Here is a 12,860-nt window from a genome sequence, read left to right as displayed (position 1 = left end):
AGCGGTAATACCATCCCCATAATTAACTGCCTATCACTTAACAAAGCTGATACAGTGTAATGAAGATTACAGAAATTCCAACACATAGACCTCCTGCATGGCAGCTTTTAATCATATGCTGAATATTTGAATTACATTTAAATACATGTGATATTACAGTGATTCCCCAAATTTCGTCTTAATCTCACTGACCTGTTTTAATTTGCCTTTGGTCAGCAGGTCATCTCTACTGCATATGAGGATGTTTCATATACATTCGCTGCATGACTTCCTGGCAGTCTGAGACACACAGAAGCAGGCGTTGCTCAACCATCAGAGTGACACAGCATCAAACGGCTAAAAAACAGGGATGATGGTCCTTAGTGCTGCGCTGCTCGTGCCCGGCAGGCTGTTTGTTGTTGTGGTTTGGAGCGTTATAAAATCAGTGTTTTTCTCCAATGTCTACAGCACTCTGACCATGCTGTCAGTGCGAGTCTGTCAGCTTGACAAGCAGGCGCCACTCTGCATCACAACATGCTGTCACACTGAAGGACGTGGGAGGAGGTGTGTCTGTGTGTGTGTGTGTGTGTGTGTTCATACAGCTAGAAGGCTCACATGTTGACATCAACTCCTGCATCTTGTTACATCACTTGGCTCAAGGATTGGCTGTTCGCCACCCAAAAATAATGACTTGAATGTGATAATTTGCCATCTGATATTAATAACTTTATTCACATGTATTATTGCCTCCAGGCTGCCTGCTGTGTGTGTCTATGTGTTTGCTGTTTGCATGTGAATATTTACTTATTTGCAGGTTTCTTTTTCACATGCATTCACACTTCAACAAGCACACATGCCAAACACTAGCAGGACTGCCACTTTAAGGACATATGCATGCACACACATTTTCACTAGGGTAGGGACTAACACTAATTGCAGACTGATATGAAAATAAGAGATAAACCAGATTGTGGAAGAGTGAATCGATGGTTGCAAAAAGTCAGAGGAAGAGAATTTGGGAGGGATGTGAGAGGAAAATGAGTCTGAGCTTCTGCCGGAGCACCTGCTGTTGAGGAATTTAGAGAAGAGTTTTAGATGGCTCTGCTCTCTGCATACGAACAGTGTGAGTGCCTCCTTTTGATGTGAGTGGAGCTGAGCGTGTAAGTGAAATGGGGCTAAAGAAGTGGGAAGATCTGGAAAATATATAAGGAGAGGTAGAGAGGTGGGGGTACAGTAAACAGAGAGAGAGGGGAGTGAAGGTGATGGATGTGGACATGAGCAAAGAGGCTCTGTGAGAAAATGGAAGGAGAGGAGGAGAGGTGGTAAAGATGAGATCAGCTGGGGAGGGAAGAAGAGAGCGTACAGAGAATGGAAATTGAGAAGGCGAGAGTCGATGGGAAGAAGATGGAGGGATGAACAGAGCAGAGACGTGGGGAGTAGAAGGGCAGACGTGCACTGAATGGGGGTAGAGGAAGATATGAGGGAGCCTCGTAAGTTATTCCCCAGTGAACCATCTCCTCCCCTCCACTCTACTCAGAGGCATCAGTAAAAAGCTCTATAAATAGCTTCAACAGTGAGCGTCACGTTTCTCTACTTAGCCTATAAATACATGCAGCTTCTGTCACTTCACATCCTCTGCATGCTCTGGACGCATGCTGCCCCTGCAGCTTCACAACCTCCGACAGGGAATCCTCCTCTGGAGACTACAGAGGAGGAGCAGATAAAGATGTTGATGAGGAACATGGCCAAGATGCTTAGGATGGCGATAGGGCTGACGGACGCCGCTGATAATGATAACAGTAATGAAGATGGCTATTGTGATGATGTGAGGAAATTTGTGGGAAATGATACCTTTTAATCCTCATGTATGCAGGAGATTTTAATGCACAGTCCGATTAATGCAGAATTTATGCAGTTTCTTTATGCAAATGCAAACAAGAATTCTCCTTTGCAAAATGCTTCATATAGCTCTCTGCACCATCACACAGCTTGGCAAAACAGTTTATATCATGCCCCAAATGATCAAAAACTACCAGAACACTGTCAACATGTTTTATTCCCAATAATATCTCAAACTAAAGAAAAGGTGCATCAATAGATGTGCTTCATGTAGATGTGTCTTAGTCTAAATGTCTGAGTTCTCAGACCATTTCCACAATTGAGAATGACTTCCGGATGGGAGCCGAAACGTCTTGATTCTGAAAACAGTGTCCAGATGACTACAACTGAAACCTTTTCTACGATGTCTTAGTCTTGTTATATTTTTCAACTAACTTCAAAGAAAAAGTAGAGCTGCACCTAACGATTATTTTTTTTATCAATTTAATCTAACGATTATTTCTTCAATTAGTCGATTAATCTAATGACTAATTTATCGATTATTCTAAAGATTATTTTTTATTTAAAAAACAAACAAATGTAACAAGTTTCTTTCTCCCCGTATGTGTCTACACTGTTGGCTTTCTTCGTCAGCAGTATGTTTTATGAAGTCGCCCAAAAAACACAACTCCGTGTCAGATTTTTTCACCCACAATTCCGTTTTACAGCAGCAGGTGTGATTGGTCAATTTATTTACATACAGCTATGTCAATGAGCAGTTTCTCTCTGTAATTATACTTTTATTATCTGTGTTGTGCTTTTTATGAACATTTTCTGAAACACAAACATTTGCAAATTAGTCTGTAGAAATACACAGATGGCACTGATGCTGGTGTTTGAGCTTCAGTTCAGATTGATTTAATAATTTAATAACTTTTGCTTAGTGTATTTGTTTTTAAAAAAATCCCTCATGGTTTGGTCAGTAGAGTGCTGTTGCTGTATTGTGTGAAGAGTTTTGAAAGTGTGAACTGGGATTTGAAAAATTCTTGCTAGCAATAAAAAAGAAATCATCAACTTGTTATAAACCATTTATTGTCCTTCTTTATAGATGTAAACTTCAAATTGCTTTCAAGAGTTGAAAAAATTAAAGCAGTCGAGACAAAGAAACATGAGTACAACTGGTCAATGCGTGTCTGCCAGTTGAAGCCTTATATTGTTTTGTCAGCTCTGCTTTCCCCTCAGTCATTAGTACATTCACACTTGTATGACCTTTTGCCTCGGACAACATGGTTGCCAATATGCTATAGCAAAGCTATATGCTAATGCTAAAAATGTGCAATCAGATGGATACTTACACAGGGACAAAATCTGCACCTCTAAACAGACATTTAGTCCATTCATCTGTGATGATTTCCTCAGCAAAGGAAGTTGTCACTGCAGTGAGCTACCCAATTCTCCCACCTCCATCTGTGCTTGATCTTTAATTTGACTGGCTGAAAAACTATATGTGAATTTTGCATCCAGAAATGTGTCTGAAATTTAACCAAGAATCTAGGTTTAGTTTTTTGACGTTTTTATAGTTGGAACACATTCATATTAGTTATCAGCTGTTAAATCCTGTTTATAGGTTGCTGACTGTATTATGTTTATAGTTACTAAAATTGGTGTGAGTGGGCCTCAACCCTAATTTGGTACTGTGACTGATGATGATGATGGGGGAGGAAGAGGAGTGAGGACAGTTATTTGAGGATGTTTGTCTTGATGTTAATAGTGAAGTTGGATGAGGTGATAAAGAAAAGATTTCTTGTGTGTGTGTTTCTGTGGCAGATATCTGTATGTACGCACAAATGTACATGTACGTATGTGGGTTTTTTAAACTGTTGTACTGATTATTCTGTTTGTATGTCGCAATTTAATGCGCTTATCCTCTATTGAGGGGTGTGCTTTCCTCCGTGTGTTTGAGAGAGAGAGAAATACATCATCCCACAGGGACTCTCTCCTTAAAGGGGCGATTTGCCTGTTGGCTTGCTCTTGTTAAAGGGCTGGCTGACATGCTTTGATGTGGTTCTGTGCTCCCTGCAGTTTGATTGGCACACTTGATTAATGTTGTTCCATAGATGAAAGAACCTGCGAGGGAATGATATGCATTTTATGAAATGAAAATAGCAAATATTGAACATGATTAATGATTTGCTTATGTTTGCAAAGTGCTTTCCATGTTAAGCTCTGGACAGGTATCATCTCTTTATTTTTTCTCTCCTCTGTATGATCCTCTCTCTCAGCAGCTAATCACAAAATGAGATTCTTCTGAAGCCTTTTTATATGTGTTCATGTCTCTAGTTTTACCTCACCCTCCACACCCCATGTCTTTGCTACTTCTAAGATCAGAGTAGTGTGCTCAGTGAGCAGCACGTCCTGTGATGGTCAGTGAGTGCTGACACCTCAGAGACTTTGACTGTTTTCTCTGGTCAATCTTTACCTTTCCACACACACACAGTAACACATACTGCATACCAAACACTACACACCAGCTCTGTGTGTGTGCATCATCATGACCTCGCTGTCGTCCTGCGTTGGTCAGCTCTGCAGACTAATAAAGGTGCTTTTCAGCCTCTCAGAGCTGATTTCCATCAACACAGGACACACCTCAGTACAGGGGTAATTTCTCAATGTCACCCAGGCACCAGCTCCGCCAGACACTGATCCACTGAGCAACACAATTGTCTTTACAGTCGCTAGTGGACCTGACAGAAAGACACTTTATGGAAGAAACTCCAGACTTGATACAGCTGTTTCTAACCTGAATGGGCTCAGTGCTTACCAGGTTTCATTTCCATGAAGGAGTTTTAGTTGACTGAATGTGTTGCCCTTGCAATTCACTTCTTTTAGTTTTTACTTATATTTAACATTTAATGTGTAAACGGTAAAAAATGCAATCACAATTTCCCAGTTGACAATTTAAAATTGCACCAAAATTAAAAAGCACCAAATGCTCACATTTGAAAAGCTGGAGTGAGTAAATGTTTGGCATTTTTGGGTGATAAATGACTGAGATGATTATAACCAGTTGTCGATAAATTTTCTGTCAACCAACTAAACATTTTACCACTTGATTAAAGAATGAGTCAAGACTGCTTGACAGTTTCCAGTGCTTGGTGCTACAGACACAAGCATTCTACCAGCAGACAAGGGTCGCTGCACTGGGATTCTGAACATAGCCGATTATGAAACCAAGGTCAACAACCTTCTTGAAGACACAACCACATATCAAAAACTTAAAAGATGGCTACAAGAAGAAGGTTATAGACTGTCTACAGAAGCTTGAGAAGGAGGAGGTGATAGACAGGCCTCTGTACTACAGACTATACCCTGGGGAAGCCATTCCTTGCATCTATGGCCTTCCCAAAATTCACAAAGACAATATTCCACTCAGACCCATTGTGTGCAGCACAGATTCCATCACATACAACGTAGCCAAACATTTGACTACAATCTTGGCTCCGCTGGTGGGGAACACAGTACATCATGTGGAAAACACACAGAAATTTGTGGAAAAAGTGAAACATCTCCAGTTGGACCCAGATGACGTAATGGTTTCTTATGATGTTGTGTCCTTGTTCACCTGCATCCCAACCTCAGAAGCAGTGAAAGCGGTGAGGAGAAGACTGCAGGAGGACTCCACCTTGCAGCAAAGGACCAAGCTTACACCTGAACACATCTGCAAACTATTAGACATCTGTCTTAACACAACCTACTTCCAATTCCGGGGACACTTCTACAAACAGATTCACAGCTGTGCCATGAGCTCTCCGGTCTCTCCCATTGTGGCCAACCTGTACATGGAACAGTTTGAGAAGAAGGCATTATCCTCGTTCCCGGGCACACTACCAAGTCATTGGTACCGCTACGTGGATGACACCTTTGTGAAGATCAAGAAACAAGACTTGGAAGCGCAATACTGTGGACCCCAACATCAAGTTCACACGATGTTCCTGTTTTCTTTAAACCAGGCAACACTTTAAGACAGAAACTCCTTCACCCTAAGGACAAGATGCCCACACAAAAACAGAGCAATGTAGTTTACTCAATTCAATGCAGTGAGGAAAACTGCAAAGAACGGTACATAGGCGAGACCAAACAGCCACTTCACAAAAGACTTTATCAGCACAGACGACACGCTAACTCAGGATTACAGAGCGCACTGCATTTGCATCTAAAAGCTACTAACCACACATTTGAAGACAGCGAGGTGAAGATTCTAAGTAGAGAGAATAGTTGGTTTGAAAGGGGTGTCAAAGAAGCCATTTTTGTGAAAAAAAGAAAACCCCTCTTTGAACAGAAATGGTGGTCTGAAATTCAATCTGCCCAACGTTTACTACAGTGTATTAGCACCTTGGTCACGCCAATCATATGCTAATCAGGTACTGAACAGTGATGAGGGAGGTGCAGCCAGAAAACAATAGGCCTGATTACTGATTACTGGGCCATCATGGAAACAATTAGGTCAGTTTCAGGTGAAACTAGGCAGAGTAATCAACAGATACTCAGGTAGACTCCTTCCTGAGGGCAGGGCTTAAGTAATCACAGAGTAGCTTAAATTTCTGAGTTCCCGGTCCATTTTTCACAATTGAGAATGACTTCCGGATGGGAGCCAAAACGTTTTGATTCTGAAAACAGTGTCCAGATGACTACGACTGAAACCTTTCCCTGCAAGAAAGCAAATAAGCATATTTCCCCAAACAATTCCTTTAACAAGCAAAAATAAATAATATAAACTAGTGATTTGTATTATATTTATATTGACTAGTGATATGAACTGAGTGATTAACAGGCTTTGGCGTTTTCTACTTTGTACACTGACATGTGATACAGGCTTTAAAATAACTGGCTTTATATAAACTAGATGACCAGATGTTGTCTGCAGTAGGCCTTCATCTCTGCTCAATCAGCCGTTAAAGCTTTGAAACTCTGTCTCTGATTATGTGTACACTGGAAGACAGTGTGTATTATAACTAACTGCCTTTAACTCTAACTCTAAGCTCGATGTATCTGGTACTGAGTGAGCAGCCCAATCTCACATCCTTCCCACACACTCTCTGTGTCTCTGCTGATTGCGACTAGACTGAATCTGTGGGGACATAGCATCCTCCAGCCCCGAGAGGGATTTACTCTGGAGAGGTGACATCCAAGACCCCCAGTCCTCCCAGCCTGCAGCCCCCACCAGAGTCAAACCTGTCCACATAAACACCAACTGATTTACTCTGAGGTAATCAGGTGTTACTCTCAGTGGCCAAGCTGTGATAGTAATTGATTGATGAAGTGCAAGGAAGCACAGACCTGCAGCTCTGCAGAGCAAAAGGGTTCGAGCTGTGGACCTCTGAGACTGTAACTAGTAAAACGGACGAGTGTCATATCTGATGTAGCTATTATTTTTGAATAGCTAATGTAGATGTTGCGGCTTGTTACCATGGCAAGGCTGCGTTGCCAGGCACTGACGTGTTGTCGTGGTAGCAGACGCTTCTGTCAGAGTGTTGCCATGTTGCATTGCTGTATCTGTAACCTGGGCTTTGTAGTGTAAATAAGGATCCCTGTGTGTGTGTGTGTGTGTGTGTGTGTGTGTGTGTGTGTGTGTGTGTGTTCAATCATACCTCTGCTATAGACCTGCTGTCACACTTCACATCTGCCAACTGGGAAGAAGGGAAAGGAGGAGGTGGGGTGAATAGTGAGAGTGAATGAGACGTGAGACCAAAGTGCGAGACTGAGCTTGAAGGAGAGACAAAAGAAGACAGGAAGATAACGAGGGGAAGAGGGAGCGGATTAAAAATGACAGAGAAGGAGTAATGGGGACAGAGAGCACCAACAGAGGAACAAATGGATGGAAGAGCAATGAGATAAAAAAATTGGAATACGAGAGGAATGAGAGTAAGAGAGAGGATAATGGAGGAGGGCAATTTGAAAAGACAATAAGATAGATAGATATATGCGAGACAGTAAATGAATAAGAAAGCAGCTGTGTGTGTGTGTTTGTTTGTGTGTAGTGTGAGAAACAATCGCAGACAATCCTCACATTCCTCTCTGCTCTCTTGCTGCTGTGGTGCTCTGCTTGCTCTGTGCTGAAAAGGATTCAGGGTAAACAAGTTCAGGGTTTTGAGGACAGTGTATTCTGTCTCAGTATTTTTTGTGTGTATGGTTGCAGGGTTCTGTCTTGAAACCCAGTGTTCCCTTTATATTCCCCCCTGGGTAGCTTCAAAATTAGATAAAAAATTTTATGGCTGCACAATTAGATTGAATAGGAAACTTTTAATGTCTTGCGCATCATTTTATACAGTTTTCCATAGATTTTAGTGTGAAATATGTTAAATAATTAGAGCCCTTGGGATCTCTACTGGAATTTAGGAACCGTTCGTGCTCAGCTGCACAACATGCACATGTAGTGATGGACCTGCAAAAGCATCCAGCACGGTTAAAGAGTGCATGTCTCACTTCAGATGAAAGGACATGCATTCATAAAATAAATCTCTTTCCACCATGTGCAGCATTTTTAGGTTAGGTTGGACATACATTAAGCCCAGAGTACAGGTGTGCTATCAAATCTGTACCTGCATGTTTGAATCCTCCTCATCCAGTCCACCTGGGGATTATTGTGAAAAGTGTGTTCGTTAACCTTTTTAGAGAATATTTTTAGTTACTGTTAGGTTTGGTGTTACTTCTGTCTCTGTCACAAATTCCCTCCAACTCCCAAAGCAGCCTGATGGCTCTGATGGATGATACGCTGAAACCAAGAGCGGTTTGTGAGATAAACACAATCTGTATATGTGTGCATTGAGACACAGAGTTGGAAGCTCAGTTGGGACCATGTGTATCCAGTTTTTCTCATCTGGGTTTATTGTTCAGTCCAATTAATGTACACTTGTTCACATATTACAGCTACAAATACTGTAGGAGTAATTTTTTCAATAATGAATCTCAAAACTCTAGAGGACACAATGATACCTATATCTCTCTGCCTACAGCTTAAAGTATTAACTATTAATATGAAACACACACTTGGTTCGCCCTACCCTCACCTCCTTGTTCCTACACATACTCACTCTGAGACCGTATCATTTGACCACCTTCCCCCATCCTTTATTATGATAATCAGTCCATTGACAGTCTATTTTTAGCTCTGAATCTCCCCCGCTCTGCTTCTCCCACTTGGTGACTTCCTGTCTTTTTATACAAACATGCGTACACGTGCACATTCTCAGACTCACACGCAGGCTGCTGTGGATGCACAGCGAGGTTAACCAATCAAGCCTTTTCTCTTCTCACTGTCTCCTTCTCTGCTGCTGTCTCTCTCTCTGTTTTTCTCTGCTTGCCACTCTATTATTTAGCAACAGTCTTATCGTCTGACACCCCGCTGAGTTATTTCAGTATGTCAGCTATTTTAGCTTTTCCTCCAAATGGAATTTCCTTGTTATGTTTCTACGTAAGCTCTTTCTTTTTTTTCTCTCTCACACACACTCCCACCAATGTGAAAATTTCTGTAGCGCTCAGTCGTCATGGTTTGAGGCAGAGAATGTCTTCACCCCCTGAAGTGGCAGCTCCAAAGCTTTTCTGTGCTATTATAGATTTAAGTCATTTAAGTCATAAATCTCTGTGGTGCTCGTACTCCTACTCGCAGCGTCACCTCTGAGAGGTTTGGCTACACTAGCAGATTGCAATGCAAAGACCATTTTTGGCTTACAGCCGACTTTATCCTTTATTAGCGAGAGCACGACATCCAATCAATAGTCAACAGCAGCAGTGCTTTTGGCTCAGGGGAAGCTGCCTCCTCTCAGTACAGTCTGCTGCCATTTTTTAATTTGAGCACCTGTGCAGCTTGTCCTGCTTTGTTCAGCTCATTTATTAAAGCTCTGCTTAGGAGTTTGTGTGGCTATGTGCAAACAAGTATAAAGAGAAAATCCACTGAACTGAAGACATTTTATCCCTCATCCACAAGGCTCCATAAATTATGGATTGTATTCAATATCACCTTTGGCCTCTTCCTGGGAGTTTTTGAGGATAAGAAAAAGGAAGTTGGTGAGGTTAAAGATAAATGAAGACAGAGAAAGGTAACAATGGGGGCAGCAGGAACAGAGTATGGATTTTGCTGGGGACAGTGTTTGTTTTAATAAAAAGGTCTACTTCAGTTATTTAGTGGGTGTTGCTAAAGGGAAGGGAGGAATAAGAGCAGAGAGCGAGGGAGGAAAACAGGTAAGCCACTTTGAGTGGAAATGTGTGAAAAGGAAGGAAGGAAGAAAAGAGGAACAGGAAGACTATCTGACTATCTCAAGGCCAGATAGTCGATCAATATTCCCAGCTCAGATCCAACAAGATTCTCACTCTCTTGCTCTGCTCTGCTCTGTTGGTGTGTCCAGTAAAGGAAGCTGTGGGAGAGGGCCGTTGGCAGGTCATCAGTATTCCAGGCTCTGCCTACTCTGGTGTGGGCAGCAGAATAATTTCATTCTAATCTTACAGATCAATAGCTGTACCCAGTGGACGGCGACAAGCCCCGCCTGGCCGGCTGAGCTGCTGCAGTATTCAGAGTAGCACTCCACATTCGATGGATGGTCCTCTTCAAGATACATTTTTTTAGTTTAACATGCAATAGGGTCCATAGTCTCATTGTTCTGGTCTGTGAAGCTTCATCACACTGGTATTTCTTTTAGTGGATATAAGAGGATAGCCAGTATTTTAGAGTATTGTGGAACTTTGTGGATGGATGGATGGATGGATAGATAGAAAGGACAATGTATCAGAAACACCTGGTAATATAATGCAATTTGATTAAATAGCTTCTCAATATACACTACTGTATTTTTGTGAAGCTTGTAATGTAAAATGTTTGTATAGACTGAGTCAGAAGTGATGAGTCAACTCAGGGTGTGGGGAGGATATTTATTACTCCTTATGATATAATGTAATCCCATATCAATACACAAACTAAAGCCTCAAAAATGACCAGGGAGTTAAATCAATACTTCTAAAACTGGTAAAAATAATAAATAAATAAACAAACATTTTATACTTACCAGTGGTAGTGTGTTATTTCAAGCGATGGTGTATTGGGTTGCCTTACATCATACAGGGACTGCACAAAATAAGTAAAAACGTACATATTTGCAGGGTGTGGACACAGTAACACAATCACCTGTAATATGTAAAGGAATACAATACAACAGCCCTGCTACAAATACTACCTTTTGGGTTGTGTCAAATGTAATTTTTTAGTTTGAACTGTATATTTGAAGTAATTTTCATGGTTGTTTTCAAGGCAGCAGTTTAGGTGTTAATTGTTCTAATAGGTGCTCCTGAAGGTCATACATACACTAATTTACAGTTTGCATTTATGCTAAAGAATGAATGGACATGCACTCAGGTATACATGGTCACATATTAGAAATGCTTTATTTGAATTCACCAATTACATTACAAGGATAAAAGAATCAAATATTTACAGAGGTTTCATACGTTATCTGACATCTATAGGTAAAGAAAACTAGGGCTACAATTAAAACTCAAATGAATCATTTGGTTTCAAAATACTGTGAAAAAAGGCTAATCACAACTTCCCAGAGGCCAAGGTGACTTCTTCAAATGTCTCGTTTTGTCTGACCAAAACTCCAAAACCCAAAGGTAGAAATTGTGGCACTATTTTCTTCCCCCCACTATTTCACTATTTTTGCTTGATAAATGACAAACGATGAATTAATTATCAAAATAGTTATTTTTCGATTAATCGGCTAATTGTTTCAGCTCTAAAGAAAACACAACCAGACTGCCTGTTACAGCTGAGATAAACACTTTGCCAGCTGTCTAGCTTTTTTAAAATTTTGTTTTGTTTTTGGTGGAATTTTGTAAACTTTTTCAAGGCTGCCAAATATCAGTATCACTAATCTACATTCATATACTAATATACAGGTCCGAAACACAGCCCATCTGTAGGATTAACACTTCTCTTTTACCTTCCTGTACAAAAACACCAGCAGTGGTCGAGAACAGGCCATGAGAGATACTAAAATATTAAACCATCCTGTCTGACAGCAGTGTAGAGCATTTGAATCAACAATATGGTCATGTTGTGCAGTATATGGCCCTTTTTTATAAGCTTTGCAGTCATACACAATATCTTCAACTGATTCTGAGTTCAGAGTTGGATACAGCAAACAATGTGGATCGTGGCACACTCTCAGAGAGAGAGACACACACACACACACACACACACACACACACTCTCTCCAACTCATACCTGTGGTGTTGTGGATTTACAGTGTCCTACTGAGCTGTGATCAGCTTGGAGGTGGGATTACTGTTGGCACAGTGGGTACTTTACCACCATTTAGAGTCACAAAGACGAACACAGTCGAATACACACATGTAGACACACACTGACAGAGATTAGTACAAACAGCCACACCTATGTACACAGTATGGCAGTAATGGACAGCCTCATAGACAGCCTGTAGAGGGCTGATGGGTTGGTGTTGCTCATTCGGTGTTGCTAAGTTGCCATTGCTGCTCCCAGTGGTAAAGTAAATACAGTAGCAAATGTTCAGCAGATGCACTACAGGAGCATAGTGGTGACAGACGATCAATAGAGATTTAATGATTAAGATATCACTCTCTGGGAGAGTCAGCAATCTATGAGATGGCTAACCCACCTCTCACTCAGTGTTTGAGCGTGTGTGTGTGTGTGTGTGTGTGTGTGTGTGTGTAAAATTTGTGTCTACAAGACATCAACCACCTGCTGGTTTAATCTCCCACAGCTCACACTTGTGTTTTATACCCACCATTCATACCTGAGCACATGTAGTGTTTTTTTTGCTTTCCATAGCCTTTCAGACTTGTACACTTGGACCGTTGGACCACAAATCTTACACTTACACAGCCAGATCTGACATTCTGTCAACTGCACGGCCAGAATGTCAGATCTGGTTGAAACCACGGCCAGATCAATCAGACTTAGCTTTTACCATGTGAGTACTGGGAGAAGCTCTGAGAGTGGACTGCCTCGCCACGCCCGGCCAATGACTCAATGG

General features: G+C 41.3%; 1 protein-coding gene across 8 annotated transcripts in view; it reads left to right on the top strand.

Annotated features, from left to right (window-relative positions):
• LOC122875608 (membrane-associated guanylate kinase, WW and PDZ domain-containing protein 2-like) overlaps nucleotides 1-12,860 on the top strand; it is an 80,202-nt gene that overhangs the window by 21,658 nt on the left and 45,684 nt on the right. The gene's annotated exons all lie outside the window — the stretch shown is intronic.

This window comes from Siniperca chuatsi, linkage group LG4 (genome assembly GCF_020085105.1).
Source record: "Siniperca chuatsi isolate FFG_IHB_CAS linkage group LG4, ASM2008510v1, whole genome shotgun sequence".
Taxonomy (NCBI): Eukaryota; Metazoa; Chordata; class Actinopteri; order Centrarchiformes; family Sinipercidae; genus Siniperca; species Siniperca chuatsi.
Note: the sequence above shows the minus strand (reverse complement) of the source record. Positions and strands in the feature narration are given on the sequence as shown.